The sequence below is a fragment of the Martes martes genome, assembly GCF_963455335.1.
Source record: "Martes martes genome assembly, chromosome: 1".
Lineage (NCBI taxonomy): Eukaryota > Metazoa > Chordata > Mammalia > Carnivora > Mustelidae > Martes > Martes martes.
In genome coordinates this window covers 216,677,952-216,686,733 of record NC_137888.1, presented here as the reverse complement: position 1 = coordinate 216,686,733, position 8,782 = coordinate 216,677,952, and the positions used below count along the sequence as shown (strand labels likewise).

The following is an 8,782-nucleotide window of genomic DNA, read 5'->3' as shown; positions in this document are numbered from 1 at the left end:
TTATTTTATTTATTTTTTAGAAGATACGGTTTATTTATTTGGCAGTGCACAAGCAGGGGGAGCAGGAGACAGAGGCAGGCTCCCCGCTGCGCAGGGAACCTGATGCGGGGCTCGATCCCAGGACCCCGGCGTCATGACCCGAGCCGAAGGCAGATGCTTCTGAGCCACACAGGCGCCCTCCTGAATTGCACACTTTACATGGCAAGTTGTATTGCATGCAAATTTATCAGCATAAACCTACGATAAAATTAGTTTTATATGTTTGATCAAAAAGAGCAGCCAAGGGGCACCTGGGTGGCTCAATGGGTTAAGCCTCTGCCTTCAGCTCAGGTCATGATCTCAGGGTCCTGAGATCGAACTCTGCATCGGTCTCTCTGCTCAGCAGGGAGCCTGCTCGCACCCCCCCCCCCGCCCCGCCTGCCTCTCTGCCTGCTTGTGATCTCTGTCAAATAAATAAATAAAATTAAAAACAAAACAAACAAAAAGAACAGCCAACATTTAAAAAAAATATTTATTTGTTTTGAGAAACAGAGTGAGAGCACGCATTGGGGGGAGGGGCAGAGAGGGAGAGAGTCCCAAGCAGACTCCCCACCCGGCAGGGAGCCCCACACTGGGCTCCCTCTCAGGACCCTGAGATCAAGATCGGAGTCAAAATCAAGGGTCGAATGCTTGACCGACTGAGCCACCTAGGGGCCTGCCCCATCCTGTTTTAAAATATGTATCTCATAACCAATTTTCTTCAGTTTCTGGAGGCTTCATGCACACACTCACTCGCACATCGTTGAAAGCTGTTAACCAAGACGAGACTCCGACCGGCACATACCAAAGCCTGTTGCAGAAAGAGAGAAATCAGCATAATGTTCCTGGAAGTTCCACTCGCCCCTTTGGAGAAAAGTCTACAAATCCCATTACTGAACAGGGTTGCCAGATTTGCCGAATAAAAGCACACCTGGTTACCACTGAAGTTTGTGTGTAAAACAGGCACATTTGCAGGCTGTAATAGCTCGAGTGCTCAGCCTGAATGATTAACTGTACGTCAGTAACACGCCTGACGAGCGTTCACTACGTGTCTAACACGGACCCAAGACGTACCTAGCAATTCAGCTGTCTTCTACCGGGCAGACCGCCGTGCGTGAGATCGCTGCTAACGCCCGGACCCGCGGGGGGCATGGGGCGGAGGCTGCCGGCTGTGAGGTCTTTGCGGGTGGAATGCCGCTCCCGGAGGTTATGCTGAAGTCTCGACCGCCAGGAACCCGCGAGCGGGGGCTTCCTTGGAAATTGAGTCTTGGCGGATGTAAGTTAGTAGTTAAGATGAGGTCAGCCTCGATCCGGTGAGCAGTGAGCTGGTAAGATGACGGGCATCCGGACACAGACGCACAGAGAAAAGCGCGTCATTAGCCAAGAGGCTCCAGGGCCCCGAGAGGCAGGACGGGCCCTGCCGGGAGCCCCCAGAGGGAGCGTGGCCCTGCGACTCCTTCAGTCCGGGTTTTCTGGCTCCCTGACCAGGAGGTGGTGGGTTTCTGTCTGCGGTTCTTCGTTACAACAGCCCTAGAAGAGTACCACAGCTGCGACCTACGCTCTGTGCGGAAGTCCGGCCAGGCAGCCCGGGCTGCCCCGTTCATACTTCGCCTAGATTTGTTAATCCTGCGCGTATCCCAGAGGTCAGTCCCCCGTGGACCGTACCAAGTCACAAGCCCTTGGAGGAATAACCTTGGACGTGCTAAGTGCAAACGGCCAGAATCAGTCAGGAGATGGTGAAGGAGAAAGATGGGGCCCCCCTGCCCCGGCAGTGGCCCACCACCCAGACAGAAGTGCTGACGGGCAGCGGGACAGTCTGGAGCAGAGCCGCCTGCCGGGACGGCTGTCTTCTCTTTTACTCTTCACACACCACGCGGGGAGCCCATGCTGGGTGCACGGCCCAAGCTTGTCCCGCGGACACCCCAAGGTACAAGCTGACCCCCTCGAGGCTACCTCCGGGGACGACAGCAGGGGTGCTATTAGTCTACGGCCACAGGCCTCACCCGGGGGGGTCCTGCCTCCAGGACGGCTGTGGTTGACACGCCTGGGGGCGCTCCTGGCAGCACGTGGGGGGCGACTAGGGGTGCTAATCGCCCCCCACGGGGCCCAGGGAGCCCACGCCCGGCAGCACTGCTGGGGAGAGGCTGTGGCATGGCAGCCAGTTAGGGGCCCGACCGGGATCGGTGCTGAGAAGGGGGCGCGCGGCTTCTTCACAGCCAGCAGCAGGCCGAGTCGGGGCCAGACCCCCAGGGGCAGCCTGCTGGGAAGGGGGCCAACAGGCATAGAGCAGATAGCTCAGCGGCCTCAAGGGAGCCTGTCCCAGATCAGGGAAGCGTAAGGTAGGTGGTTTTAGAATATTTTACTGTTTTGGTCACATTTTTTTCTTTTTTAATATTTTATTTATTTATTTGGCAGACAGAGATCACGAGTAGGGAGAGAGGCAGGCAAAGAGAGAGGGAGAAGCAGGCTCCCTGCCGAGCAGAGAGCCCAATGTGGGGCTCGATCCCAGGACCCCGGGATCATGACCTGAGCCGAAGGCAGAGGCTTAACCCACTGAGCCACCCAGGCGCCCCTTTGGTCACCTTTCTAAAACGGTAACCGAACAAGATAACTGAGCAAAGCTCGGGCCCGTGACGGAATCCCGGCCACCGCCTCCTCCAGGTGGCCAGGGTCAGCATGGGCCTGAGGCCGGGTCAACACTGGGGGCCTTGGCAGCCCGAGGAGCGCGAGGGTTGCTCTGACCCAGGGTGCCGTCTCCTCGCCTCCTCGCACGTGGCCGGTGCCTTCCAGTCCCCACGTCCTTTGGGGCTCTCTGTGGGGCCTGGCTCGCCCGTGTGGCTGGCCGGCAGCCTGTCCCCTGCTTCAGCCGAGCAGCCCCCACTCGGGGAGGCTCCAGCCCTGGTCTGCAGCCCAGGGCCCCCCGAACGCGGTGCTGCTGGGGGCCGTGACGCCCACCTGCTCTGCCTTCTCCACGACCCCAGGCGGCCCCTCCTCTCGTGGCTCCTCTCCCTCTCCTGCCGAGGAGCCTGGCGGCCTCTCTGCGCTCCTTCCAGCTCACGCCGAGGGCCGCCCCGACCGCTCCGGGTGCGAATTAACTATTTTCCTACACAAGCCCGCTTCCGTCGCTAGGATGTGCGCGGCGGCAGCTGGTCGGACAAGCTCCCCAACCCCCACCCCCAGGTCCCGTGCGACGCAGTCAGGGGTGACGCGCCATCTCCCCCTGGCAGGAGGTCCGTGTCCGTGAAGACAAGCACGAAGACGGGTCATTACGTGACAGTGTGAACCGGCGATGCTGCACAAGGTCACAGACACGCTGCAGCTCAGCGTCAGCGAACAACAAACCTCCACTCCCCTCACACGCCCCAGGGGCTGCACGCAGCAGTGTCCCCCCACATTCACGTCCACCGGGAACCTCAGAACCTAGCAAAGCGGGGTCTTTGCTGACAATTCAGAAGAGACTGTAATGGAGGACGGCGTGCTCTAAGTCCAGTGACTGGTGTCCTTACGAGATGAGGACACAGGACCCAGCACAGGGGAGGGATGTGTCCACAAGCCAAGGACGGCCAGAGCCCACAGAGGCTGGACAGCCGCTCCCTCAGAGCCCCTGGAGGAAGCCGACTTCTCCGGAAGCACGGGGGGGTGATTCCGGATTGCTTTAGGGCCAGGGACAGAGTTTTGTTCCGCCGGTCACCCACGATGGTTGGTGAGGCTCCACTCCGTCCCCCTCCTCCTCGTTCTTGGGCCTGGCGGGGATGGGGGCAGAAAGGGGAGGGGGGTGGACGCGTGCTGGCCACAGCGCTCGGCCCTCGTTTCTTCCGCAGCAGCCGTGCCACAGCCACGCCTGCGGTGACAGGGGCAGGAAGTGCCGGCTGCCCTGCGCCGTCAGGAGGGAGGACAGACAGTGACCCCACCAGGGCTCACCACGCCAGAGGTGCAGCCCAGCTGTGGGCCCCCAGGGATGGGTCCCTGAAGCAGCTGAACCTTGACCTGGGCCTCCGGAAGGCAAGGCGGCCGGGGAGACCACAGAAACAAGAATCGAGGAAGGCGGCAGAGGGAGCTCGGAAACCCCACTCCTGCGGAGGGGGCAGGGGCCCACGAGTTTCCTGCTGTAAGGCAGTAAGTGACCACAAACTCAGAAGCTTAAGACAACGCTCGTCTGAACGCTTCTGCGGGTCAGGAGCCTGGGGGACACGCGGCTGGGTGCTCTGCTCAGGGTCCCTGCGGCGGCATCCAGGCGCCGGCTGGGCTGTGCGGCCTGACGCGGGGGCCCCTTCCAAGCTCACAAGGATGTTGGCACAATTCCTCTCGGGGCAGCTGCATGCTTTGCGGTGCCCTGCTTCTCTGTGGCCACGGAAGAGTCCCTGTGACCTCAGGAGCACCTCCAGTCCCTCTTCTAAAGGGCTCGCCTAATAAGGTCAGACCCATCAAAACAATTTCCTTTTACATTAACTAAAGATCAACTGACTTTTAATTTTTTAAAAAATAAATTAGTGGCCTCCCCTAAGCAAGACGGGGTTTTCTTTTCTTTTCTTTTTTTTTTTTTTTAAGAATTTTAAAAATTTATTTGACACTGAAAGAGACAGTGAAAGAGGAAACACAATCAGTGGGAGTCGGAGAGGGAGAAGTAGGCTCCCTGCCAAGCAGGGAGCCTGACATGGGGCTCGATCCCATGACCCTGAGACCACGACCTGAGCCGGAGGCAGATGCTTAACAACTGAGCCCCTAGATGCCCCTAAAATTAAACTGATTAAGGACCTTAATTCCATCCAGAAAATCCTTCCACCTTTGCCACGTATCACATAATCAGAGACGTGACACCTATCCCATTGCAAAGTCTACTCACGCTCATGAGGAGGGGCTTACACAAGGTCGTGAGGCACTGGGGACCGTCCTAGTGTTCTGCCTGCCGCACCGTCAGAGACACAGAGCAGGGCAGCGCCTGGGCCAGGACTAGCCCGTAGGAAGCAGGAAGAAGAGCCGGTGGCGTGGCTGGTGGCACCCGAAGTCTTGGCAGGACAGATGTAGGATGTGTGGGTGCCTTTCTCTTTGGGGCTTCTTCTCAGCCCCCCAGAGTCACAGCAGCAGCCTTCCTTCTATGTTACATGCTACGGGGATAAGTGTTCTGAGACCACAGACTCTGCTCTGGTCTACACAGGGTTTCTGGCACTGTCCACTGGGTAGCACCACGGGGAGGCATCTGCCCACCTGATCCCTCACTCAGCCACTTAGTCTGGTCTCTCCTGGACTCTGCCCCAAGGCTCCAGACCCCACAGACGCTGGAGGGAAGGCCAGGCTTCCCCCCTAGGCTGGGTCGGGGACAGACAGGCCACCCTTCTCTCTCACTGGGACTACAGGTAAGAGGCAGCAGGATCACAGGGGAGATACCCAATACGGTCTCCCCTAGTACACACTGGGTGGACTGACGCAGAGGCAACATGGCCAAGGAGCACATCTTTGGTCTGGGGTGCCGGGTAACCTACAAGACACGTACAGGAAGGGGCTGGTGAGTCCTCTCAGCCGCCGCTGGGGTGGGGTCCGGACAGGCTCTGATGAAGGGTGTGCTAGCTGTCCTCCGAGGAGCAGAAGCTCCCTTGCGACTGGGCAAGCGGCTGGAATGAGAGAGCTTTCCTGTCCGCAGCCGGCTGCAGCTGTGCGGGTGCGCTCGGACCTGGGAATGCAGGGCAGACGGGGCAGGCCAGCGCCTAGACCACGGCCGCCACCCCTCCCTCGTCTCCTGCGTGGGACAGATGGGTCCCAGAGAGGCCTGTACTCTCACCCGGGAAACTATGCATGCACCGGACTGATGTCAGGGGCCTTAAAATAGGGAGATTATCGGGCACACGCACGGCACAGAACAGCACTCACAAAAAGGAAAAACGCCTGACACACGTGAGGATTTGCATGTTTCTCCGGGGCACCGCGCCAAGCGGCAAGAGCCGGCCTCCAGAGGCTGGGTGCTGTAAGGCTGCACCCGGGGAAGGAGGGAGATGGAGAACAGCTCGGTGGCGCCCCAGGATGAGCAGGGTGGGTCTACCAGGGGCGGCTGGAGGGAGCGCTCTGCGGCTGTGGGAATGCCCACGTCTTGGCTAGGGTGGCGAGTGCACAAATCCACACGTGCCACACGACGGCTCAGAGCTCTGCCCGCCACCGCATCAGGTCAGGGTCCTGGCTGTGATACTGTGTCACAGACGCGCAAACAGAACCACGGCAGGAAGGGGGGGTGACACGCACGCGGTTCTTTTCTAGACTACTTTTGCAAACTTCTGTGAATGTGTAGTCATCCTAAGAGAATAAATTAGAAACAAAAATTTAAAAAAAGCTCCTAGGGGGTGTCTGGGTGGCTCAGTTGGCTAAGCGACTGCCTTTGGCTCAGGTCATGATCCTGGAGTCCCGGGATCGAGTCCCACCTCAGGCTCCCTACTCACTAGGGCGTCTGCCTCTCCCACTGACCCCTCTCCTTTCATGCTTTCTCTCTCTCAAATAAATAAACAAAATCTTAAAAAGAAAAAAAACCCTCCTCGGGCACACCTAAGCCTGGACGGGACTCCCTCTGCTTTCCCTGACCCTTGCTCCCGGCCTCAGCAGACATCGCTCACTTTCTCTGACAAGTAGGGCCTTCCACCACCCCATGGCCTTTGCACGGCCCCTGAGCTCTGAAAACGCTTCCCCAGTCCCCAGGCCATTCAGACATCGAGTTTTCAGGCCAAAATGTCATTTCCACGATCCCTCCAGCCCTGAAGCCCCGGCCGCGAACAACACTGCTACTCTCTCGGTTTCTTCAACTCCTGCGGTACCGGCTTTGGCAGGACCCGCACGTACTCAACGGCGCGCTGACCGACAGTATGGGCTTTGGAGCTAGATTTCCAGTTTGAAATCTCAGTTCCGGGGCTCCCGCCCTCAGCTCAGGCCATCATCCCCACACACGGCTCCCTGTTCAGCCCGCAGGCTGCTACTCCCTGTCCCTCTGCCCCTCCCCGGGCTCCTGCGGTGTTTCTGGAGCAAATAGAAAATCTCAGAAAAGCAGAGTCTCCGCTCTGCCTTGGACCAACGTGTCAACAGCTTCACTCTGGGTTTCCTTGTCCGTGAAGTGAGTTGTGCTCTTGGGAACCTTCAGGGCCAGGTCAGAAGCCGGGCAGCGACCCCAGGGAGGCCACAGGCTGCGGCACCAGGCCCGCGTCGCGGAGTCCAGGCACGCACGAGCCCGCTGGGAGCGCGCAGAAGCACCCAGCGCCGACGCCCGCCCGGCTGAGAACGAGGAAGCAGACGGGTTCTGCCAACTGGCTCCGCGCTGCTGCGAAGCCGAAGAATGGGGTCGTGAGGGCCGGGCCTCCCGCGGCTGCTGCTCCCGGTAAGGCGCGCGGACGCTGCTGTCCCTACTTCCTCCCCTGTCGTCTCCAGCAGGCCGAGCTCCCCGGGTGCCACCTTCCCCCGCAAGGCGCGCCCAGGCCGGGCCACCAGGCAGTCCCCGAAATGGGGGCGGAGTATCCCACAGCTCCAGACGCCGCGCTGCGGGAGAGGCTCCCCCACTAGAGCGCGAAGGACCGGGAGAACCGCCACGAGAACGGCCTTCCCCGGGCGCTTCGGGAGCCGGGGCCGGGCGCCCACACCTCCGTCCGGCCAGCGCACCCGCAAGGGGCTCCGCCGGACTTCAGCCAACCCGGTGTGCGGGGCTGCCACTCGGGGACTGACACGGGGAGCCTGCGGGGCTGGGGTCCGACCGCCTGAAGACCCGGGGCGCACAAGTCGAGCTGCCGTCCGCGAGCGGAGGACCAGGCGGGGCTGCTTCCACCGCCGTTAGCCCGCGGACACCTGCGGGCGGCGGCCTCGGGCGTTGACCTCCCCCCCGACCCGCGGCGACTGCAAGCAACGTCCGCACCCCGAGGGCGAGCCGGCCCGAACCGCAGCTGAGCCTGCATCCGGCAGACCCGCCCCCGGACCCCGCCTCCGCCGCCGTCTGACCCATCCCACTCCCCGGTTAGGGCCCCGAGGGAGCTCGGCGGGCACGAGCCCGGGCATCAGAGCCGCGGGCGCCGTCTACACCCGCAGGCGGAAACAGCCGCCGCGCCCGCTCTCCCGTGCCGAGCGGGTCGCCGGGGCCGCCGCGCCTTCCTGCCCGCCTGGCCCCGGGCGTCGGCTCCGCCCCCTTCCCCCCGCCCCCTTCCAGGCCTCAACTCCCGGCCCCAGGGGTCAACGCCCGCCGCTGCGCCCCCGCGCCCTCCTCCCCGCCCCAGTTCCCCGTGTCCCCGGCCGTCGCCCCCCAAGTTGCCCCATGTCCCCTCCCGTCGCCTCCCTGCGCCCGCGGCAGGGCGTGGGGTCCGCGCCGTGCTGAGGGCCACGCCGGGCCGACCCCGGGGGGGGTGCGGGGGCTCAAGCTGAAAAGAGGCGGCGCGACCCCGGCGCCCGGCCCACCGGTACCTGCTTCCCGGGCTGCGCTCAGCGGCTCCGTCGGGGGCACCGCGGCCGCACGTGGCGCCTCAGGGACGTGAAGGCTCTGGAAGGCTCTGGAAGGTTCTCTCGGGCCGTGTGGTGCGGGCGGGGAGGGAACGGGGCGCCTTCCGCACGCCGCGGGGCCCGGAGGCGGGTTCCCAAAGGGAGCGGGGCCGGCCCGGGCGGAGGCCGCCCGCCGTCGCCGCCCGCTCCGCACCCCTCGGCTTCGCACCCGCCCGCCCAGCGCCCGTCAGTCAACCGCGCGCGCGCCCGCGCGCCCGCCCAGCGCCCGTCAGTCAACCGCGCGCACGCCCGCCCGGGCGGAAGGGGCGGGTCC

The 8,782-nt window shown here is 62.2% G+C and overlaps 1 long non-coding RNA gene across 1 annotated transcript; it reads right to left on the bottom strand.

Annotated features, from left to right (window-relative positions):
* Window positions 1-492: 492 nt before the first annotated feature.
* Window positions 493-8,690, bottom strand: LOC308345231. The gene is made up of 3 exons (XR_013967044.1): window positions 8,434-8,690; window positions 1,093-1,548; window positions 493-829 (listed from the first exon to the last, which is right to left on the bottom strand). It is a non-coding gene; the product is annotated as an uncharacterized lncRNA (long non-coding RNA).
* Between the last annotated feature and the right edge of the window lie 92 nt (window positions 8,691-8,782).